This window comes from Panulirus ornatus, chromosome 47 (assembly GCF_036320965.1).
Source record: "Panulirus ornatus isolate Po-2019 chromosome 47, ASM3632096v1, whole genome shotgun sequence".
NCBI lineage: Eukaryota > Metazoa > Arthropoda > Malacostraca > Decapoda > Palinuridae > Panulirus > Panulirus ornatus.
Window position 1 is genome coordinate 16,296,074 of NC_092270.1, and position 26,272 is coordinate 16,322,345.

General features: G+C 39.5%; 1 protein-coding gene across 4 annotated transcripts in view; it reads left to right on the top strand.

Annotated features, from left to right (window-relative positions):
• Window positions 1-26,272, top strand: part of LOC139763606 (uncharacterized) — a 97,317-nt gene that overhangs the window by 33,035 nt on the left and 38,010 nt on the right. The window contains exon 3 of one of the 4 annotated variants that reach the window (XR_011716192.1): window positions 3,932-5,057. The exons of the other annotated variants lie outside the window; for them this stretch is intronic. The gene's annotated coding sequence lies outside the window, so the exon portion shown is untranslated. Of the gene's footprint in view, window positions 1-3,931; window positions 5,058-26,272 lie in introns of those variants that run through there. 4 annotated transcript variants of the gene reach the window in all.

The window sequence follows — 26,272 nt, forward strand, 5'->3', positions numbered from 1 at the left end:
ATGGATTGAACCAGGGCATGTGAAGCGTCTGGGGTAAACCATGGAAAGTTTTGTGGGGCCTACATGTGGAAAGGGAGCTGTGATTTTCAGTGCATTATACATGACAGCTAGAGACTGAGTGTGAACGAATGTGGCCTTTGTTGTCTTTTCTTAGCGCTACCTCGCGCGCATGCGTGGGGAGGGGGTTGTCATTTCATGTGTGTTGGGGTGGCGACGGGAGTGAATAAGGGCAGACAGTATGAATTATGTACATGTGTATATATGTATATGTCTGTGTGTATATATATGTATACATTGAGATGAATAGGTATGAATATGTGCTGTGTGTGGACGTGTATGTATATACATGCGTATGTGGATGGGTTGGGCCATTCTTTCGTCTATTTCCTTGCACTACCTCACTAACGCGGGAGACAGCGACAAAGTATAATAAATATATATAATATATATACATACATATACACATATAAACATGTCCATATTCATACTTGCTAGCCTTCATCCATTCCCAGCACAACCTGCCCCACAGGAAATAGCATTGACACCATCTGCATCAGCATGGTAGTGTGAGGAAACACATGAAGAAAGGCCACATCCTCTCACTCATTCTCTAGCTGTCATGTGTAATGCACCAAAACCACAGCTCCTTTGGACATTTCACATGTCTGGGTTCAGTCTATTAATGGCACGTCTAACCCAGTATACCACATCGTTCCAGTTCACTTTATTCCATACATGCCTCTCACCCTCTTGCATGTTCAGGCCCCAAATGCTCAAAATCTTTTTTGTCAACCTTTCCTCTCTATATGTCCAAACCACTTCAAACCCTCTTCTGGTCATTCAACTTCACGTTTTTTATTACCACATGTCTCTCTTACCCTTTCATTACTTACTTGATCAAACTGCCTCACTCCACATATTGTCCCCAAACATTTCATTTCTAATACATCCACCCTCCTCTGCACAACCTTATCTATAGCCCATGCCTCACAACCATATATTATTGTTGGAACTACTATTCCTTCAAACATACCCATTTTTGCTCTTCAAGACAATGTTCTCTCTTCCCACACATTCCTCATCACTCCCAGAACCTTTGCCCCCTCCCCAACTCTATGACTCACTTCTGCTTCTATGGTTCCATTCGCTGCCAAGTTCACTCCCAGATATGTAAGACACATCACTTTCTCCATTTTTTCTCCATTCAAACTTACATTCCAGCTGACTTGTTCCTCAACCCTGCTGAACCTAATAACCTTGTTTTTATTCACATTTACTCTAAACTTGCTCTATTCACACACTTTTCCAAAATCATTCACCAACTTCTGCAGTTTCTCTTTCAAATCAGCCCCCAATGCTGAATCATTGGCAAACAACAATTGAATCACTTCCTAGGCCCTCTTATCCCTAACAGACTGCATACTTGGCCCTCTCTTCAAAACTATTGCATTTGCCTCCCTAACCACCCTATCCATAAACAAATTAAATAACCATGATGGCATCACACACCCCTGCTGCAGACTGACCTTCATTGGGAACCAGTCACTCTCATCTCTTCATACTTGTACACATCCCTTATAACCTTGATAAAGACTTCTCACTGCTTTTAGCAGCTTAGCTCCCACACCATATATTCTTAACACCTTCCGCAAAGCTTCTCTATCAATCCTATCTTATGCCTTCTCCAGATCCATAAATGCTCCATACAAATCCATCTATTTTTTAAGTAATTTTTGCACATTCTTCAAAGCAAACACCTGATCCACACATCCTCTACCAATTCTAAAACCACACTGCTCCTCCCCAATCTGATGCTTTGTACATGCCTTTACCCTCTCAGTCAATACCCTCCCATATAATTTCCCAGGTATACTCAACAAACTTTTGCCTTTGTAGTTTGAACACTCACTTCTATCCCTTTGCATTTATATAATGGCACTACACATGCATTCCACTAATCCTAAGGCACTTTACCATAATCCATACATACATTCAATATCCTTACCAACCAATCAACAACACAGTCACACCCTTTCTTAGTAAATTCTACTACAATACCATCCCCTCCCACTGCTTTGCCAGATTTCATCTTCTGCAAGGTTTTCACCACCTCTTCTCTCTTCTCTAATCCACTCTCCCTGACTCTCTCATTTCGCACACCACCCCTACCAAACACCCTGTATCTGTCATTCTATCATCAAACACATTCAACAGTCCTTCAAAATACTCACCTTATCTCTCCCCACTCCATCACTACCTTTTATCACTTCCCTCCATGCCCCTTTCTCCGATATTATCATTTGTTATTTGTCTTTCGCACATTATTTACCTCCTTCTAAAACGTTTAATGATACTCCCTCGCCTTAACTCTCATATGCCCTCTTTTTCAACCCCTGCACCTTTCTGTTCACCTCCTGCCGCTTTCTCTTATACATCTCCCAGTCATTTTTACCCTTTCTATGCAGGTATCGTCCAAATGCCTCTCTTTTCACTTTCACGAGCAACTTTACTTCTTCGTCCCACCACTCACTACCCTTTCTAATTTGCCCACCTCCCACCTTTCTCTTGCTACATGCATCTCTTGCACATGCTATCACTGCTACCCTAGATACATTCCATTCCTCACCCACTCTTCTCATTTCATTTATTCTCACGTTTTGCCATTCTAAACTCACTCTCTCCTGGTGTTTCTTCACACAAGCCTCCTTTCCAAGCTCATTTACTCTCACCCCTCTCTTCTCCCCAACATTGTCCCTTTTTTGAAATAATCTACAAACCTTCATCTTTGCCTCGAAAAGATAGTGATCAGATATCCCACCAGCTGCCGTGCTTAGCACATTTATGTTCAAAAGTCTCTCTTTTACATGCCTATCAATTGATAAGTAATCCAGCAATGCCCTTTGACCATCTCTCTTACTTACATACATATACTTGTGTATATCACTCCTTTTAAACCAGGTATTCCCAATCACCATTCTTTTTCAGCACACTAATCCACAATCTCACCTTCTCATTCAAATCACCCATCACTAATACCCAGTCTCATGCACCAAAGCTGCTGACACACTCACTCAGCTTCTCTCAAAACACTTGCCCCTCATGATCCTTCTTCCCATGACCAGATGCATAAGCACCAATAATTTCCCATCTCTTGCCATCCACCTTCACTTTTACCCACATCAATATAGAATTTACATCCTTACACTGTATCACACACTCTCACAACTCCTGCTTCAGGAGTAGTGCTACTCCTTCCTTTGCTCTTGTCCTCTCATCAACCCCTGACTTTACTCCCAAGACATTTCCAAACCATTCCTCTCCTTTATCCTTGAGGTTCATTTCACTTGGAGCTAGAATATCCAGGTTTCTTTTGTTAGTTACATCCACATACATTCAGACACCCTAATCTGAGCCTTCAAGGAGGATTAGCACTCCCTGCTTGACTCCTTCTTCTGTTTCCTCTTTTGGAAAATTGAAATACAAGAAGGTGAGAGTTTCCAGCCCCCTGTTTCTGCCCTCTTTAGTCGCCTTTTACAATATGCGGGTAATACAGAGGTAGAATTCTTTCCCACCTACTTCAAGGGAGAAATATATAAAAAATTTTTAAGGTTGTCACCCAAGACTCAGCTTCATGCTATTGCTTCTAGTACAACTGTTCCTTTAGGTGCCTTCAAGACTAGCTGTTACTCAAGATGTCTTTCAGGCAAATATGTTTTGATGAAATACAGTATGCAACCATGATTTCAAAGTAACTGTGTGGTTATGCTGTGAAAATTTTTATTCTAGTTGAAATTAGAGTGTTTCTCAGGATTCCAAAGTTAATCATGCATTATTACCATATCATCACTCAGTTGAAATAACCAAAGTATTCTTTGGTAATCCAGAGTTTGAAATGTGAGAGGAGTTTCTAAAAGCAACTCTCTTGTTTCAGATACTAAGTGAAATTTGCCTCTAAAGAGAAGAGAAGAAACTGACAATGTCTAGTGGAGAGGAAGAGGTTCCTTATGAGAAATGTAGGAAATTGTATTCACAGGAAGATCATCTCCAAAAGCATATGCTTTTGCACAGTGGTCAGGAACACTCTGACTACAATGAAAATGAGAAATTATTTTCATGTGAGAAAAATCTTCAGGAGGATCTTCTCGTGCAGAATGATGTGAAAGATTTAGGACATGTAAAGAGGTTTACATGTGACGAATGTGATAAATTCTTTTCATGCAAAGGTGATCTTAACAGACATTTACTTGTGCACAATGGAGTGAAAAAGTTTGGATGCAATGAATGTGGCAAACTGTTTTTGCGGAAATATCATCTTAAAGAGCATTTGTTTGTACATAGTGGTGTGAAAGAGTTTGCATGTGGTGAATGTGGGAAATTGTTTTTGCGGAAAAGTCATCTTCAGCAACATATGCCTGTGCATAGGAACGTGCAAAATTTTGAATGTGATGAATGTGGAAAAAATTTTCTACGGAAAAGTAATCTTCGGCGACACATGAATGTGCACAGTAATATGAAAAATTTTGGATGTGATTAACTGGAAAACCATTTTCTGGAAAAAAGATCTTCAGAAATGTTTGGACGTGTGAATGCTGATGTGAAATAGATTAAATGTGATGAATGTGAGAAATTTCTTTGGAAAGAATATCTTCAGATACTATTGCTTATGCAGAGAAGTGTGAACATTGTTAAATGTGACAAATATGGGAAATTTTGTCCAGTTTTCTTTTTTTTTTTTAGATTTCTTTGTTCACAGTGGTGCGAAAAAGTTTGGCAGTGATAAATGAGGGAAAGTTTTTTATGGAGAAGAAACCTCCAGAAACCTTTGCCTGTACATGGTGTGAAAAATGTTGGGTACTGTGACTATGGGAACAGTTTTTGTGGAAGGGTGATTGTGAGAAACATGTGTTAATGCACAGTAGTATGAAAATTTTTTAGATGTGATGTGTAACATATTCATAGTTTTACTTATTCATATGATACATGAAGCTCCTTTCTTTTGATACCGGGACCCTGTTGGAGTCTGTACTGAAGATTTCCAAAATAAACAGTGTTCAGGCTACTCTTGGAATATTATTATCCCTCAATGTAGACACTATACTGTGAATGTGTTCAGACTATCCTGAAATATTATTATCCCTCACTATTTACATTATGTGATGAATGGTGGAATATATTTGTAATAAGGTGAACCTCACTTATATTCATTGGGCACAGTAGTGCAAGAAAAGTCATTTTTGAAGAATTAAACTTTTTTCTCTTTGGGGCAGTGTCCCACAAGCTTAAAAGAAGCTCTTAATCCCTTAAGATTAGTGTTCTTTAACCTCTGCCATCTGATGTGATTATAGCTACTCACTGTTTGCTAACCACTACATTCAGTGATTGCAGCTTAGCTTGTTAGTGGGGTTCACCCCTTTGCCAGTCAGCGTCCCACCCCCATTAATGATTTAATCATCTTGCTGCCCAGCTGCTGGAAAGCCTGGCCACCTCAGAATTATTGGAACAAGGATATCATGACTGGTGACCATCAGTAAAGAGACAGGTTTTACAAAGGAAAGGGGAAGGTAGGGTGGGAGATGACAACTAGAGAATTTGTTTGGGGTACCAACACAAGGTTGATCTTTGATATCTGGAATTAGCTAACGTCTGACAAATGTGTTTTTGATGAATGGCAGATGTCTTTTGTTATTCTCCTCCAGGGACAGGTTGCTCAGCAAGGCTAGAGTGGGAGCTACCTTTCTGACATCATGTGATCTGTCATACAGGCCAAGTTGGGCCCAAGAAAGTAACATTTTAATCCATAAAGATTTAATCTTTGCAAAGAGGGGATTCAAACTGACAGGGCAAATAAAATATTTTTTCAATAATATTAACCCAAGACATGATATCATGAAAGTTGAGACGATTCTCACGTCCAGACATAGTGGATCTCATGAACTCTTCTCCTAGCACTGAGGGCTATCAAAAAAGCATCTTCTTGAGCAACTGGGGTATCAGAAAAATTGCCCCTTCACCAATGTTCCCATTTGTTCTCTTGTCTTACACATTATTTACCTCCTTCCACAACATCTTTTTATTCTCCCTAAAGTTTAATGACACTCTCACCCCAACTCTCATTTACCTTCTTTTTCAACTCTTGCACTTTCCTCTTGACCTCCTTCCAATTTCTTTTATACATCCCCCAGTCAGTTGCACTTCTTGTATCTTCCAAACACTTTTCTTTTCTCTTTCACTAACAACTTTACTTTATCCCACCTCTCACTACCCTTTCTAACCTGCCCACCTCCCACTTTTCTCATGCCACACTCATCTTTTGCACATGTCATCACTGCTTCCTGAAATACCTCCCATTCCTCACCCACTTCCCTCAAAAATGACCAGATAATCGAGTTTTTATCCAATTCTTCTTAATTTTTTCAAGTATAATATGTATCTCCTTTACATGGTTAGGGAGGATGTTTAAGATACCTGCATGGGTTGTCTCAACATTTTGATTTGAATCCTTCAGTCATCTGCGGGACCATGTGAAGAGGTCACTGGATATGGTAGGATTAATTACATGTTGCATGGTGAGGGTGGGTAATTATTCCTACCTTCTCCACTGATTTCTCCACATGTTCCTGAGGATGATTTGATGGATTCGATTCGAAATGTTGAGATAAGCCTTAGAGTATCTTACACAGCCATATAAAAGGGGATATTAAACAAATTGAAAAAAGATCAGAAAGAATCTAATAAAAAATAGTTGTCTGGTTATTTTATGAATATTAAAAACTGTTATCATCACACACACACACACACACACATGATAATGATAATATTCATAATAATAATAATAATAATAGTAATGATAATCAGGAAAAATATGTATTTTCAAAGATGGACCTGAAGAAGCTAGCCAAGGTGTGCTCATCCTCCTGTAAGGTTAAGGCTGGCGTGTCTAAGTGTGTGTGGATGTAACCAAAATGAGAAGAAAAGAGAGATAGGTGCCATGTTTGAGGTAGTTGCATCATGGGCATGAAGGGTCTTGGTATGTGGTGAAATGGTGTTAGTATTGTGTTGGTGGATGATAATAAGAGTGTAAGTGGAAGAGTTTGCCTCATGTTTGTCTGGGGAGAGTTATTTTTGGTGGGTGAAGTTTAAGACTGAGTTGGGAGGTTGGTAATGTAGTGCTTGTCAGGTTGGTTCAGTGTATATGTGTTTTGTCAGTGGAACATTCTGGGGGGATGGTTGGATCTGTTAGTAGAGGTTACTAAAGTATAAGGCAGGGTTAAACTTTTTATTTCAACTTGGTGTCTGGTTGGTTATAGGGTGCTTTGGGTGTGAGGGATCTGGTACTATTGTATGCATTGAGTGTCAAGCATGCTGAGGTTGGAATGCACTGGGAAGTTTTTGTTTCATTGTGAGGAATAGGACTGTACAGGGAGGATTTTTGTGTCATTGTGAAGGAGTTGAGTGTTCACAGTTGCTTGACAGTCAGTGTTTGTATCAACACCAACATATGGCAATGCCATCTGAAATGAAGCATCAGAATTGGACAACTTTCTGAGAAATGACAGTGGATACAATCTCATCAGAATTGAACACCTTTTTGAGAAATGACGGTGGATACAATCTTGGTCCTGGAAGGGAAAACTCAATTTTTTTTCCCAAAGAAAGGAAAGAGTTTGGAGGATCCTGAGAGTATCTGGCTTGGACAGAGGACATGGAGGGACTTCCTTTTCCTTCAGAAGGAGGAATAGCCAGCCACAGGGCTATCAAGTGAGGGTGCTACCAGTCTGAGGTCCATCCTATAAGTGCATTATCAGGTGCCAAACCTGCAAGTCCTGAAATTCAAGGAAGAGAAAAAGTAGATGTGTAATCTGGAAAAGAAAAAAAGTGGTTTCCAATCCAAGATCCTGCATTAACTGCTTGTTTGTCCAGGTAGAGGATAGAATTCTGCCCCTGTTACTAGTACTTAATATGATGGAATAACACCATATTCCATTTAACCCTTTCTTACAGCAAAACATATTTTGATAAATGCCTTTTGTTTAAAGTCTTACAGAGGATGTAAGAGCCTTAATGCATTCCTGGTATACTGAACATCTCTTAGGGATAAAGAAACGTTTAGAAGAAATGCACCTTCCCTGTATGGTGCAAGTCACTGAAATTGCTGGTCATTTTATCCCACACACTTGTTAATGTTACATACTTTGATCCTGGCCCAAAGAGAGCCAAGATCCTCTGATGAAAGATGCGATAATCTGAAGGTTAGAACTAAGGCCAACTACATAAGAGCAACAAGAATACATGAAAATTATTGGTAAAAATGATATGCAAACTACAAGGAGGTGCACTGGAAAAAACCCTTCTTTCCCATACTATGAGAGCTCACAGAGAATGTCAAAGCTTAGGTAGAGATTATGAGACACTCATTTATCTCTCTGCTGCAGACATACATAACCAAGACTTGAGCAACAAGCATGTCTTCAATCTAGACCCAAAGTAAAGAAACCAGAACCCCAAAGAACAACTGTATATATAGTCATCTGAGTGAAGCACCTCCTTCATGCACCTGCAAGGCATGAATATATGACCCAAACTAGGAGCAACAACTGTATCATAATAAACCCCTTCCTCTTGTACCCCAGCATATCATTGGTGGGTCAGTCAGAACACTCATTCATCTCTGTAACCCCAGCAATGCCCAAGATATGAACTGGTCTCGTCGTATGTTGCTATCAACATCAACATCCTACGTTGCTATCCTAACATCATGCACAATCATATACTTGTAGTACTATGTCTATCACTTCACTGAAATTGCGGTAGAATCTTCTTCATTATTTTTTCCCTCGATTGGCTTGCCATCAGCAAACAGACCAACTAGTATCATACAATACTACAAAACATGAAAACCCACATAAATATTAACACAGAGGAAATGCCAGATAACTGCTCATAGTGCTAAAAGACCTTCATCCTGAGGACATGTTTCTTAAAGCATACTACCATTCAAACAGTAATGAAGCCATATGAATGGTCAGAGAGGTAATTTGATGCAGAACAGCTGTACATATTACCAAAAGACCTCCCAGGACATTCATTGAGTTGTAGTACATGAATATTCATGATAAAGAAAAACCATATGAGTGTTCATTACATCAAAAGACCTTCATACTGAGGGCATTTATCATGAAATATATGACTTTTTGTACAGAAGTGAAGCATTACAGCACTTCTACTCAAGGTTACGCAGCAAGAGAAAAGTCACTTTGGCAAGGCTGTGTAACTGGGAGTCAAAAACTTCTCTCTCCAAAGGAGTCTACATTTCCCTGCTATTGGGAGTGACACAGTCTTGGGCTGCAGGAGCCCTTAGAAAGAGGTCCTGGAGAACATTAAGACTCTTTCCTGGATGTGAGGTAATTATAGATATAATAAATTGAATACAGGAGTGAAGCCACATAAATGATCACAGTGCCAAAAATCCCTCCTACAAAGGAGTGATTTAATGCATTACATAAACTTTCATATGGGAAGAACACCATATTAATGTTTAGAGTGCCAGTGCTCTTCTCAGGGAAGTCATTTAGCACAGTCCATACAGCAAATATAAAAGAGAAGCTCTGTGATTGTTCAGTTCCAAAGACGTCACAAAGTGATGATATTATGTGGTACATGAATTTTCACATTGTTGAGAGGCCTCTGCTACTAGGATTCATCAAGCACACTGTTGTTTATATGAGAGAGAAGCTGTATTTATGTTCAAAAAGCCATGATTTATTGCAGCACAAAACAAGAGTTATACACGAATGTTCACATTACTTAAAGACCAACTTTCCTATGATTGCCAACATGCAGCATATGGTTACAGGACCTTCTTCCTTAATAGTCACTGGGTTTAGCATATGACTATTCATACATGAGAGAAGTGTTACTGGACTCTACCTGCACAAAGTTACACCATGAATGGAAAAATCACATTCAGCGAAGTTGTATCCTCCTCATTGGATGAAATGGTGTAGTCTTGTTCACATATTTTCTGCTCCATAAACATCTATCATTTTCCTGTTTCCAGTTGTAGCACTGCCTTTAAACTGCAGGAGCCCATAAAAGGGGTCCTGGGGTTAAACAGTTAAAGATAAAACCCGAAGAGGAACAATTCAGATGTTCAAAGAGTCAAAAAAACTTGCAGAGTTTTTTATTGATGAAACTCATAAAAGGCACTTTAGTACTGTGAACATCTTTTGGTTTTCTTCTGTATGAATACTCATGTGTTGCATTTACTTAATCTTCACACAGAAAGACTTTTGGCAATGTCTGCATTAAAGTAGCTTCTCTCTTATATAAGTGTACATTTTTGGAAAAATGTGCACTTATGTGGCTTGTATAAGTGGTCATATACTGTACTAAAGCATTCTTCTGGAAGAAGGTCTTCCAGCATTGTAAACATTCATATGGTTTCTCTCCTGTATGAGGAGTCATTTGTTTCACTCAATAAAGTCCTGGGGAAAAGCTTTGTAGGTACTCTGAACATTCAGTTGGCTTTTCTCCCATATGAATAATCTTGTGCTTTATGAAATTCCTCACAAAGAATGACTTTTGGTTGTGTATGCATGAAAATGCTTGTCTTCTGTGTGAAGAGCCATGTGCTTCACTAGAGTATTCCAATAAGAACAAAATCTTTTGGGATTGCAGCCATTCGAATGGCTTTTCTCCTGTATGAATGAATGGTCATGTTTTTCTGTAAGTGAATTCTTTGTTCATGGTCTTGTGGTTCTTTGAACATCTGAATTGTCTCTCCTACTTTAATTTGTAACTGAATAACCCTTGGGCTCCCTTTTAGTGGCTCATGCAGTTTTAAGGCTGTGCTCCTATCAATAACAGGGAAATTATTGACCTTTTTAGAGGTACTCCATTTGATCCAGTGAGGATGGTAGAATTTCAGTGAAGATGATTTTCCACACTTGGTGTAACCTCATTAAGGTAGAGTCCAGTAGCACCTCTCTCCTGTATGAACAGTCAATTGCCACAGTCACTGACTCTTATGGAAGAAGGTCCTATAACCACACGCAGCATTTAAAGGAATCATAGGAAAGTTGGTCTTCAGGGAATGTGAGCATTCATTAGACATTTTATTCATTGTGCTGCAATGAATCATACTGTTTTGAACATACATGCGATTTCTCTCTTGGATGATAAACGGTGCTTCCTTGTGGCCTAAAAGAAGTTTTTCAACTTTAAGAAAACTCATCTACTGCATAACATCATTACTTTGTCAGAAGGTCATTGGAATTGTGAAAGGTCACAGAGCTCTCCTTTTGTATGTACTGTATGTATGCTACTAAATGATTTTCCTAAGAAGACCAATGGCACTTTGAATAGAAATATGGTTCTTTCAATTATTCCTCAGTGAGAAGGATTTTAGGCAATGTGACCATTCACCATTCACATGGCTTCACTCCTGTATGAATGGTCATATACTTCATGATATATGCCATCATTATGAAAGTCTTCAAGCACTAAAAACACAGATATGGCTTTTCTCAGTGTAAATATTCATGTGCTGCAATTTAATCAATTCTCTTTTGGCTATGTATGCAACTGTGTGGCTTCTCTGTTGCATGAATATGCCTCAATATGTCGTCTAGCTATGCTACACCAAATTACTTCTCTGTGAGAAAGCCTTATGGTAATGCGCCCTTTCATATGACTTCACCCTGATATAAATGGTCACGTGCTTTACAAAGTAAGTCATGATGATGAAGGTGTTTTAGCATGAAAAGCATTCATATTGCTTTACTCCAGTGTGAATATTTTTGTTTTGTAATAAATAAATTCTTTAGAAGGTCTTTAGGGAACATATACAGTTATAAAGTACTGAAGTCATATATCACTAAAGTACTCGTTTGGTAGGAAGTCTTCTGGCAATGCTAACATTCATATGGTTTTACTCCATCATGATAAGTCATGTGCTTCACTAAATAACTTCTCAGCAAAAAGCTCACTGTTACTGTGAACTGTGGCTTTTCTTCTGTTTGAATACTAATGTGCTGCATTTAGTTAACCTTCACAAAGAATGACTATTGGCAGTGTGTGCATCAAAATAGTTTCCCCCTTACATGAGGAGTCATGTGTTGCACAGAATGATTATTTTTTTCAGCTAAGGCCTTTTGGTAACAGACGCTCAAACAACTTCTACTTTGTATTACTAATCGATCCTGGTCTAAAGCATCCTTCTGGAAAAAGGTCTTCTGGCATTGTGAACATTGCCGTGGCTTCTCTCCTGTATAAGTAGTCATTTGTTTCACTAACTCCTCAGGGAAAAGCTTTGTTGGATTTTCTTCTGTACAAATGTGTTGTATCAAATACTCTTAACAGAGAATGTCTTCTTTGTATATGCATGAAAATGCTTCTTTCCCATTTGAATAGTCATGTGCTGCAATTAAGTATTCCATGGATTCGAATGGATTTAGTCTTTTAAGAATGGTCATGTGTTTTCATAAATAACTTCTCTGTTAGTGGTCTTTTGGCTCTTTGAACATCTGAATTCTCTCTCCTGGTTTAATTTGTAACTGTTGTACCCTAGGACCCCTTTAACAGGGCTCATGCAGTATAAAGGCTGTGCTGCTTCCAGGAACAGGGAAATGATGGATAATTTTGGAGGGGAAGAAAGCACTGTACTCCATTTCATCCACTAAGGGTGATAAAACTTCACTAGAGGTGATTTTCCACTCATAGTGTAACCTCATTCAGGTAGAATCCAGTAAGACATCTCTCTTGTATGAAGTTATATGCCATACCCAGTGGCTCTTAAGGAAGGTCCAATAACCACATGCAGCACTCAAGGAATCATAGGAAAGTTGGTCTTTAGACAATGTGAGCATTCATGAGACATTTCTATTTTATAAATCTAGTTTTGTGCAGCAATGTATCATGCCATTTTGAACATGCACACAATTTCTCTCTTGGATGATAAACAGTGCTTCCTTGTAGCCTAAAAGTAAAGTTCTTTCAACTCTGTTAAAATTCATGTATTGTATAATATCATCACTTTGTGAGAAGATCACTGGAATTATGAAAAGTCACAGAGCTTTTCATTTGTATGTACTACATGTACATTACTAAATGACTTCCCTAAGAAAAACAATGTCACTTTGAACTTATGTATGGTTTATTTCTTGTATGAATTACCATGGAAGCGGAAGTGGATCATAGGGTGGGGGAGGGGGTGAAAATCCTGGGAGCCTTGAAGAATGTGTGGAAGTCGAGAACATTATCTCGGAAAGCAAAAATGGGTATGTTTGAAGGAATAGTGGTTCCAACAATGTTGTATGGTTGCGAGGCGTGGGCTATGGATAGAGTTGTGCGCAGGAGGATGGATGTGCTGGAAATGAGATGTTTGAGGACAATGTGTGGTGTGAGGTGGTTTGATTGAGTAAGTAACGTAAGGGTAAGAGAGATGTGTGGAAATAAAAAGAGCGTGGTTGAGAGAGCAGAAGAGGGTGTTTTGAAATGGTTTGGGCACATGGAGAGAATGAGTGAGGAAAGATTGACCAAAAGGATATGTGTCAGAGGCGGAGGGAACGAGGAGAAGTGGGAGACCAAATTGGAGGTGGAAAGATGGAGTGAAAAAGATTTTGTGTGATCGGGGCCTGAACATGCAGGAGGGTGAAAGGAGGGCAAGGAATAGAGTGAATTGGATCGATGTGGTATACCGGGGTTGACGTGCTGTCAGTGGATTGAATCAGGGCATGTGAAGCGTCTGGGGTAAACCATGGAAAGCTGTGTAGGTATGTATATTTGCGTGTGTGGACGTATGTATATACATGTGTATGGGGGTGGGTTGGGCCATTTCTTTCGTCTGTTTCCTTGCGCTACCTCGCAAACGCGGGAGACAGCGACAAAGCAAAAAAAGAAAAAAAAAATGAATTACATTACTCTTCAATGAGAAGGATTTTTGGCAGTGTGACCATTCATATGGCTGCATTCCTGTATGAATGGTCATAAACTTCATGATATATGCCCTCACTATGGAAGTCTTCAAACACAAGGAATGCTGATATGGCCTTTTTCCAGTGTCAATGTCCATGTGCTACAAATTAATGATATCATTGGGAGGAGGCCTGTTCGTTAAATATGCAGTTATACATGTATCAGTATGTTGTCTGGCTGTGCTGCACTAAACTACTTCTTTGTGAGAAACACTTATTGTAATGTGCCCTTTCATATGACTTCACTCTTGTATGAATGGTCATATTCTTCATGATGTATGTCCTGATAAAGAAGGTGTTTTAACACAATAAGCATTCTTATTGCTTTTCTCCCAGGTGAATATTTTTGTTTTGTAATAAATGAATTCTTTAGGAGGTCTTTAAGTAATATGTACAGCTATGAAATACTAAAGCTATTATTTTCTTTTTTATATTCTATTTGCCATTTCCCACATTAGTGAGGTAGCATTAAAAACAGAGGACTGAGCCTTTGAGGGAATATCCTCACTTGGTCCCCTTCTCTGTTCCCTCTTTTGGAAAATTAAAAACGAGAGAGGAGGATTTCCAGCCCCCGCTCCCTTCCCTTTTAATCACCTACAACATTCAGGAAATACGTGGGAAGTATTCTTTCTCCCCTATCCTATAACTGGTTACATGACACTAAAATATCATTTGGGAGGAAGCATTTTGACTAAGATGATATTGATATGGTTTTATTCCTGTATGAAAAGTCATGTGCTTCACTAAATGATTTGTCAGGAAAAAGCTTTCTGGTATTGTGAACATTCAGTTGGCTTTTCTTCTACATGAACACTAATGTTTTGCATGTAGTTACCCTTTACAAAGAATGACTATTGGCAGTGTGTGTATTAGAATAGCTTCTCTTTTATATGAAGAGTCATGTGTTGCACAAAATGAATTTTACAGCTTAGGCCATTTGGTAGCATATACACTCATACCATGTATATTTTGTAGGACTAGTCATGTGCTGCTCTAAAACAATCTCCTGGAAGAATGTCTTCTGTTATTGTACATTCCTGTGGCTTCTTTCCTCTATGAATACTCATTTGTTTCACAACTTCTTAGGGAAAAGATGAAGATTCAGTTGGTTTTTCTTACAAATGAATAATCTTGTGCTGCATCAAATACCCTTCACAAAGAATGACTCTTTGTTTATGCATGAAAATGGCCTCTCTCCTCTATGAACAGTCATGTGCTTCACTAAACTATTCCAATAACAACAAAATCCTTTGGAATTGGAAACATTTGAATGATTTTCTCCTGTATGAATGATCATGTGTTTCCTTATATAATTCCTCTGTTAGTGGTCTTTTAGCTCTTTCAACATCTGAATTCTTTCTTCTGGTTTAATTTGTAACTGTATAACTCTTGTCCCCTTTATAGGGTTTCTTCAGTTTTAAGATTGTGCTATGTTAGTAGTAGGGAAATGATGGACTTATTTGGAGGGAAAAAACTGTACCCTATTTCATCCATTGAGGATAATAAAACTTTACTGAAGGTGATTTTCCACTCAAGGCATAACCTCATTCAGGTAGAGTCCAGTTACACTTCTCTCCTGTATGAACAGTCATATGCCATATGGACCCATTGATTCTTAATGAAAAAGATCCTATAACTATATTATTCATTTTATTTATTATACTTAATCGCCGTCTCCTGCGTCAATGAGGTAACACAAGGAAACAAACGAGGAATGGCCCAACCCACCCACATAATGTATATACATAAATGCCCATACATGCATATATACATTTCAACATATATATATATATATATATATATATATATATATATATGTATATATATATATATATATATATATATATATATATATATATATATATATATATATATATATATATATATATATATATATATATATATATATATATATATATATATATATATATATATATATATACATACACAGACATGTACATATATACACATATATATATCTATACTTGCTGCCTTCATCCATTTCCGTCGCCACCCCACCATACATGAAATAACATCCCCCCCCCCTCCAGCGAGGTAGCGCCAGGAAAAGACAAAAAAAAGGCTGCATTTGTTCACACTCAGGCTCTAGCTGAAACTACAGCTTCTTTTCCATATCCAGGCCCCACAGACCTTTCCATGGTTACCCCAGACGCTTCAAATGACCTGGTTCAATCCATTGACAGCACATCGACCCTGGTATACCACATCATTCCAATTCAATCTATTCCGTGCACACCTTTCACCCTCCTGTATGTTCAGGCCCCAATCGCTCAAATTCTTTTTCACTCCTTCCTTCCACCTCCAATTTGGTCTCCTGCTTCTCCTTGTTCCCTCCACCTCTGACACATATATCCTCTTTGTTAATCTTTTCTCACTCATTCTCTCCATGTTTCCAAACCATTTCAACACACCCTCTTCTGCTCTCTCAACCACACTCTTTTTATTACCGCACATCTCTCTTACCCTTTCATTACTTACTCGATGAAACCACCTCACACCACATATTGTCCTCAATCATTTCATCCCCAATACATCCACCCTCATCCACACATGTGCAACCTATCTATAGCCCATGCCTCGCAACCATATAACATTGTTGGAACCACTATTCCTTCAAACATACCCATTTTTGCTCTCTGGGATAATGTTCTCACCTTCAACGCATTCTTCAGTGCTCCCAGAACCTTTGCTCCCCACCCCACCCTGTGACTCACTTCTACTTCTATGGTTCCATCTGCTGCTAAGTCCACTTCTAGATATCTAAAACACTTCACTTCCTCCAGTTTTTCTCCTTTCAAACTTATCTCCCAGTTAACTTGTCCTTCAACCATACTGAACCTAATAACCTTGCTCTTATTCTCATTTACTCTCAACTTTCTTCTTTCACACACTTTACCAAACTCAGTCACCAACTTCCGCAGTTTCTCATGCGAATCAGCCACCAGCACTGTATCATCAGCAAACAACAACTGACTCACTTCCCAAGCCCTATCATCCACAACAGACTGCATACTTGCCCTTCTCTCCAAAACTCTTGCATTCACCTTCCTAACAACTCTATCCATAAACAAATTAAACAATCATGGAGACATCATGCACCCCTGCTGCAAACTGACATTCACTGGGAACCAATCACTTTCATCTCTTCCTACTCATACACATGCCCTACATCCTTGATAAAACTTTTCACAGCTTCCAGCAACTTACCTCCCATGTCATATGTTCATAAAACCTTCCACAAAGCATCTCTATCAACCCTATCCTATTCCTTCTCCAGATCCATAAATGCTACATACAAATCCATCTGTTTTTCTAAGTATTTCTCACATACATTCTTCAAAGCAAACACCTAATCCACACATTATTTACCACATCTGAAACCACACTGCTCTTCCCCAGTCTGATGCTCTGTACATGCCTTCACCCTCTTAATCAATACCCTCCCATATAATTTCCCAGGAATACTCAACAAACCTATGCCTCTGTAATTTGAACACTCACCTTTATCCCCTTTGCCTTTGTACAATGGCACTATGCATGCATTCTGCCAATCCTCAGGCACTTCACCATGATCCATACATAAATCAAATATCCTTACCAACCAATCAAGAACACAGTCACCCCCTATTTTGATAAGTTCCACTGCAATACCATCCAAACCCACCACCTAGCCGGCTTTAATCTTCTGCAAAGTTTTCACTACCTCTTCTCTGTTTACCAAATCATTATCCTTGACCCTCTCACTTCACACACCACCTAAACCAAAACACCCTAAATCTGCCACTCTATCATCAAACATATTCAACAAACCTTCAAAATACTTACTCCATCACCTTCTCACTTCATCTCTACTTGTTATTACCTCCCTGTTTGCCCCCTTCACTGATGTTCTCATTTGTTCTCTTTTCTTATGGACTTTATTTACCTCTTTCCAAAACATCTTTTTGTTCTCCCTAAAATTTAATGATACTCTCTCACCCCAACTCTCATTTGCTCTCTTATTCACCTCTTGCACCTTTCTCTTGACCTCCTGCCACTTTCTTTAAATATCTCCCAATCATTTGCACTACTTCCCTGCAAAAATCGTCCAAACGCCTTTCTCTCTTCTCTTTCACTAATAATCTTACTTCTTCATCCCACCACTCACTACCCTTTCTAATCTGCCCTCCTCCCACCTTTCTCATGCCATAGGCATCTTTTGTGCAAGCCATCACTGCTTCCCTAAATACATCCCATTCCTCCCCCACTCCCTTTACATCATTTGTTCTCACATTCTGCCATTCCGCACTCAATCTCTCCTTGTACTTCCTCACACAAATCTCCTTTCCAAGCTCACTTACTCTCACCACTGTCTTCCCCCCAATATTCTCTCCTCATTTCTAAAAACCTCTTCAAATCTTCTCCTTTGCTTCCACAAGATAGTGATCAGACACCCCTCCAGCCGCCTCTCTGAGCACATTAACATCCAAAAGCCTCTCTTTTACACGCTTATCAATTAACACATAATCCAATAACGCTGTCTGGCCATCTCTCCTACTTACATACGTATACTTATGTATATCTCTCTTTTTAATCCCGGTATTCCCAATCACCAGTCCTTTTTCAGCACACAAATCCACAAGCTCTTCATTATTTCCATTTACAACACTGAACACCCCATGCACACCATTATTCCCTCAACTGCCTTATAACTCACCTTTGCATTCAAATCACCTATCACTATAACCTGGTCTCGTGCATCAAAGCTGCTAATATACTCACTCATCTGCTCCCAAAACACTTGCCTCTCATGATCTTTCTTTCTTCTATAACCATTTACTGCAATAAAGGAATCACAGGAAAGTTGGTGTTCAGGCAATTTGATCACTCATTAGACATTTCTATTCTATAAATCTAGTTTTGTGCAGCAATAGATAATACCATTTTGAACATGCATGTTGTTTCTCTACTCGACAATAAAGTGTTTTGTTTATCCTAAAAGTGAATATCTTTCAACTTTATGAAAATTCATGTTCTACAGAGTATCATCACTGTGAAAAGGTCATTGGAACTGTGAAAAATTAGAGGGCTTTTTTTTTTATTAGTTGCAGGTATGCTACTAAATGACCTCCTTAAGAAAAGCAATGACACTCTGAACATAAGTATGGTTTCTTTTATATATTCACTGAATTACTCCTCAGTGAGAAGAATTTTAGGCAATGTGACTATCCATATGGCTGCACTCCTACATGAATGCTCATATACATCATGATATATGCTCTCACTATGAAAGTCTTCTGGCTTTTGGCTTCATTTGCATGTGAATATTCATGTGCTGTTATTTAGTGAATTCTCCAGTAGAAGATCTTTTGCTTATAGAAGGAACCATATTGTTTCTCTGTTGTATGAAGATGTAGTAAGATGTCATCTGGATGTGCCGCATTAAATCATTACTCTGTGCATAAGACCAATGGAAATTTGCCCATTCATATGAAGTATGTACTCAGGATGAAGGTGTTTTAACACTATGGGCTTTTATATTGCTTTTCTCTAATGTGAATATTTTTGTTTTGTAATAAATGAATTCTTCTGGTGAGGTCTTAAGTATCATATACAGTTATAAAGTTCAAAAGTTATATGGCTCTAAATTACTCGTTTGTGAGGAAGTCTTCTGAAAATGACAGTACTCATATGGTTTTACTCCATGACAAGTCATGGGCTTCACTACATAACTTGTCAGGAAAATGTTCTTCGTTACTGTGAACATTTATTTGGCTTTTGAACACTAATGTGTTGCATTTAGTTACCTTTCAAAAAGAATGAATATCAACAGTGTGTGCATTAGAATAGCCTCTCTCTTATATGAAGAGTTATATGTTGCACAAAATTTTTGTAAGCATTGTACATTTTTGTAACATATACACTCATGTGACTTATTTCACATGGCTAGTCATATGCTGCTCTAAAGCAATCTTCTATAAGATGGTCGTCTGGCTTTGTGAACATAACTGTAGCTTTTCTTCTGTATGAGTAGTCATTTGTTTCACTACATAACTTTTCAGGGAAAAGCTAAACATTCAGTTGGCTTTTCTCTCACATGAATGATATTGTGCTATATCAAATAGAAGGCGACTAAACGGGACAGGAGCTCGGGGCTAGAAACCCTCCCCTCCTTGTACTTTAACTTTCTAAAACGGGAAACAGAAGAAGTGTTTTGTGAGAAGCTGAATGAATGTGTCAGTGGTTTTGATACACAAGACCAGGTTATAGTGATGGGTGATTTGAATGCAAAGGTGAGTAATGTGGCAGTTGAGGGAATAATTGGTATACATGGGGTGTTCAGTGTTGTAAATGGAAATGGTGAAGAGCTTGTAGATTTATGTGCTGAAAAAGGACTGGTGATTGGGAATACCTGGTTTAAAAAGCGAGATATACATAAAAATACGTATGTAAGTAGGAGAGATGGCCAGAGAGCGTTATTGGATTACGTGTTAATTGATAGGCGTGCGAGAGAGACTTTTGGATGTTAATGTGCTGAGAGGTGCAACTGGAAGGATGGCGAAAGTGACGATTTGTAGGGGTTTTCAGAGAAGAAGAGAGAATGTTGGGGTGAAGAGAGTGGTGAGAGTAAGTGAGCTTGGGAAGGAAACTTGTCTGAGGAAGTACCAGGAGAGACTGAGTACAGAATGGAGAAAGGTGAGAACAAAGGAGGTAATGGGAGTGGGGGAGGAATGGGATGTATTTAGGGAAGCAGTGATGGCTTGCGCAAAAGATGCTTGTGGCATGAGAAGCGTGGGAGGTGGGTTGATTAGAAAGGGTAGTGAGTGGTGGGATGAAAAAGTAAGATTATTAGTGAAAGAGACGAGAGAGGCATTTCGACGATTTTTGCAAGGAAAAAATGCAAATGAGTGGGAGATGTATAAAAGAAAGAGGAAGGAGGTCAAGAGAAAATTGCAAGAGGTGAAAAAGAGGGCAAATGAGAGTTGGGGTGAGAGAGTATCATTAAATTTTCGGGAGGATAAAAAGATGTTTTGGAAGGAGGTAAATAAAGTGTGTAAGACAAGGGAGCAAATGGGATCTTCAGTGAAGGGGGCTAATGGGGAGGTGATAACAAGTAGTGGTGATGTGAGGAGATGGAGTGAGTATTTTGAAGGTTTGCTGAATGTGTTTGAGTGGCAGATATAGCGTGTTTTGGTCGAGGTGGTGTGCAAAGTGTGGGGGTTAGGGAAAATGATTTGGTAAACAGAGAAGAGGTAGTAAAAGCTTTGTGGAAGATGAAAGCTGGCAAGGCAAGGCAGCAGGTTTGGATGGTATTGCAGTGGAATTGATTAAAAAAGGGGGTGACTGTATTGTTGACTGGTTGGTAAGATTATTTAATGTATGTATGATTCATGGTGTGGTGCCTGAGGATTGGCGGAATGCTTGGATAGTGCCATTGTACAAAAGCAAGGGGATAAGAGTGAGTGCTCAAATTACAGAGGTATAAGTTTGTGGAGTATTCCTGGGAAATATATATATATATATATATATATATATATATATATATATATATATATATATATATATATATATATATATATATATATATTATTTTTTTATTATATATATATATATATATATATATATATATATATATATATATATATATATATATATATTTTTTTTTTTTTTTTTTTTTTTTTATACTCTGTCGCTGTCTCCCGCGTTTGCGAGGTAGCGCAAGGAAACAGACGAAAGAAATGGCCCAACCCCCCCCATACACATGTACATACACACGTCCACACACGCAATATACATACCTACACAGCTTTCCATGGTTTACCCCAGACGCTTCACATGCCCTGATTCAATCCACTGACAGCAAGTCAACCCCTGTATACCACATCGCTCCAATTCACTCTATTCCTTGCCCTCCTTTCACCCTCCTGCATGTTCAGGCCCCGATCACACAAAATCCTTTTCACTCCATCTTTCCACCTCCAATTTGGTCTCCCTCTCTCTCGTTCCCTCCACCTCCGACACATATATCCTCTTGGTCAATCTTTCCTCACTCATTCTCTCCATGTGCCCAAACCACTTCAAAACACCCTCTTCTGCCCTCTCAACCACGCTCTTTTTATTTCCACACATCTCTCTTACCCTTACGTTACTTACTCGATCAAACCACCTCACACCACACATTGTCCTCAAACATCTCATTTCCAGCACATCCATCCTCCTGCGCACAACTCTATCCATAGCCCACGCCTCGCAACCATACAACATTGTTGGAACCACTATTCCTTCAAACATACCCATTTTTGCTTTCCGGGATAATGTTCTCGACTTCCACACATTTTTCAAGGCTCCCAAAATTTTCGCCCCCTCCCCCACCCTATGATCCACTTCCGCTTCCATGGTTCCATCCGCTGACAGATCCACTCCCAGATATCTAAAACACTTCACTTCCTCCAGCCTCTCACCATTCAAACTCACCTCCCAATTGACTTGACCCTCAACCCTACTGTACCTAATAACCTTGCTCTTATTGACATTTACTCTTAACTTTCTTCTTCCACACACTTTACCAAACTCCGTCACCAGCTTCTGCAGTTTCTCACATGAATCCGCCACCAGCGCTGTATCATCAGCGAACAACAACTGACTCACTTCCCAAGCTCTCTCATCCCCAACAGACTTCATACTTGCCCCTCTTTCCAAGACTCTTGCATTTACCTCCCTAACAACCCATCATAAACAAATTAAACAACCATGGAGACATCACACACCCCTGCCGCAAACCTACATTCACTGAGAACCAATCACTTTCCTCTCTTCCTACACGTACACATGCCTTACATCCTCGATAAAAACTTTTCACTGCTTCTAACAACTTGCCTCCCACACCATATATTCTTAATACCTTCCACAGAGCATCTCTATCAACTCTATCATATGCCTTCTCCAGATCCATAAATGCTACATACAAATCCATTTGCTTTTCTAAGTATTTCTCACATACATTCTTCAAAGCAAACACCTGATCCACACATCCTCTACCACTTCTGAAACCACACTGCTCTTCCCCAATCTGATGCTCTGTACATGCCTTCACCCTCTCAATCAATACCCTCCCATATAATTTACCAGGAATACTCAACAAACTTATACCTCTGTAATTTGAGCACTCACTCTTATCCCCTTTGCCTTTGTACAATGGCACTATGCAAGCATTCCGCCAATCCTCAGGCACCTCACCATGAGTCATACATACATTAAATAACCTTACCAACCAGTCAACAATACAGTCACCCCCTTTTTTAATAAATTCCACTGCAATACCATCCAAACCTGCTGCCTTGCCGGCTTTCATCTTCCGCAAAGCTTTTACTACCTCTTCTCTGTTTACCAAATCATTTTCCCTAACCCTCTCACTTTGCACACCACCTCGACCCAAACACCCTATATCTGCCACTCTGTCATCAGACACATTCAACAAACCTTCAAAATACTCATTCCATCTCCTTCTCACATCACCACTACTTGTTATCACCTCCCCATTTACGCCCTTTACTGAAGTTCCCATTTGCTCCCTTGTCTTACGCACCCTATTTACCTCCTTCCAGAACATCTTTTTATTCTCCCTAAAATTTACTGATAGTCTCTCACCCCAACTCTCATTTGCCCTTTTTTTTCACCTCTTGCACCTTTCTCTTGACCTCCTGTCTCTTTCTTTTATACTTCTCCCACTCAATTGCATTTTTTCCCTGCAAAAATCGTCCAAATGCCTCTCTCTTCTCTTTCACTAAATACTCTTACTTCTTCATCCCACCACTCACTACCCTTTCTAAACAGCCCACCTCCCACTCTTCTCATGCCACAAGCATCTTTTGCGCAATCCATCACTGATTCCCTAAATACATCCCATTCCTCCCCCACTCCCCTTACTTCCATTGTTCTCACCTTTTTCCATTCTGTACACAGTCTCTCCTGATACTTCTTCACACAGGTCTCCTTCCCAAGCTCACTTACTCTCACCACCTTCTTCACCCCAACATTCACTCTTCTTTTCTGAAAACCCATACTAATCTTCACCTTAGCCTCCACAAGATAATGATCAGACATCCCTCCAGTTGCACCTCTCAGCACATTGACATCCAAAAGTCTCTCTTTCGCACGCCTGTCCATTAACACGTAATCCAATAACGCTCTCTGGCCATCTCTCCTACTTACATAAGTATACTTATGTAAGTAAGTATAGAGAGGACGAGAGCAAGGGAGGGAGTAGCACTACTCCTAAATCAGGAGTTGTGGGAGTATGTGATAGAGTGTAAGAAAGTAAATTCTAGATTGATAAGGGTAAAACTGAAAGTTGATGGAGAAAGTTGGGTGATTATGGTGCATATGCACCTGGGTATGAGAAGAAAGATCATGAGAGGCAAGTGTTTTGGGAGCAGCTGAATGAGTGTGTTAGTGGTTTTGATGTACAAGACCGGGTTATAGTGATGGGTGATTTGAATCCAAAGGTGAGTAATGTGGCAGTTGAGGGAATAATTGGTATACATGGAGTGTTCAGTGTTGTAAATGGAAATGGTGAAGAGCTTGTAGACTTATGTGCTGAAAAAGGACTGGTGATTGGGAATACCTGGTTTAAAAAGCGAGATATTCATAAGAATACGTATGTAAGTAGGAGAGATGGCCAGAGAGCGTTATTGGATTACGTGTTAATTGATAGACGCACGAAAGAGAGACTTTTGGATGTCAATGTGCTGAGAGGTGCAACTGGAGGGATGTCTGATCATTATCTTGTGGAGGCGAAGGTAAAGATTTGTAGAGGTTTTCAGAAAAGAAGAGAGAATGTTGGGGTGAAGAGAGTGGTGAGAGTAAGTGAGCTTGGGAAGGAGACTTGTGTGAGGAAGTACCAGGAGAGACTGAGTACAGAATGGAAAAAGGTGAGAACAAAGGAGGTAAGGGGAGTGGGGGAGGAATGGGATGTATTTAGGGAAGCAGTGATGGCTTGCGCAAAATATGCTTGTGGCATGAGGAGTGTGGGAGGTGGGTTGATTAGAAAAGGTAGTGAGTGGTGGGATGAAGAAGTAAGATTATTAGTGAAAGAGAAGAGAGAGGCATTTGGACGATTTTTGCAGGGAGAAAATGCAAATGAGTGGGAGAGGTATAAAAGAAAGAGGCAGGAGGTCAAGAGAAAGGTGCAAGAGGTGAAAAAGAGGGCTAATGAGAGTTGGGGTGAGAGAGTATCATTAAATTTCAGGGAAAATAAAAAGATAATTTGGAAGGAGGTAGATAAAGTGCGTAAGACTAGGGAGCAAATGGGAACATCAGTGAAGGGGGCTAATGGGGAGGTGATAACAAGTAGTGGTGATGTGAGAAGGAGATTGAAGGTTTGTTGAATGTGTTTGATGATAGAGTGGCAGATATAGTGTGTTTTGGTCGAGATGGTGTGCAAAGTTAAGGAAAATGATTTGGTAAATAGAGAAGAGGTAGTAAAAGCTTTACAGAAGATGAAAGCCGGCAAGGCAGCGGGTTTGGATGGTACTGCAGTGGCATTGATTAAAAAAGAGGGTGACTGTATTGTTGACTGGTTGGTAAGGTTATTTAATGTATGTATGATTCATGGTGAGGTGCCTGAGGATTGGCGGAATGCTTGCATAGTGCCATTGTACAAAGGCAAAGGGGATAAGAGTGAGTGCTCAAATTACAGAGGTATAAGTTTGTTGAGTATTCCTGGGAAATTATATGGGAGGGGATTGATTGAGAGGGTGAAAGCATGTACAGAGCATCAGATTGGGGAAGAGCAGTATGGTTTCAGAAGTGGTTGAGGATGTGTGGATCAGGTGTTAGCTTTAAAGAATGTATGTGAGAAATACTTAGAAAAACAAATGGATTTGTATGTAGCATTTATGGATCTGGAGAAGGCATATGATAGAGTTGATAGAGATGCTCTGTGGAAGGTTTTAAGAATATATGGTGTAGGAGGCAAGTTGTTAGAAGCAGTGAAAAGTTTTTATCGAAGATGTAAGGCATGTGTACGTGTAGGAAGAGAGGAAAGTGATTGGTTCTCAGTGAATGTAGGTTTGCGGCAGGGGTGTGTGATGTCTCCATGGTTGTTTAATTTGTTTATGGACGGGGTTGTTAGGGAGGTGAATGCAAGAGTTTTGGAAAGGGGCAAGTATGCAGTCTGTTGTGGATGAGAGAGCTTGGGAAGTGAGTCAGTTGTTGTTCGCTGATGATACAGCGCTGGTGGCTGATTCATTTGAGAAACTGCAGAAGCTGGTGACTGAGTTTGGTAAAGTGTGTGAAAG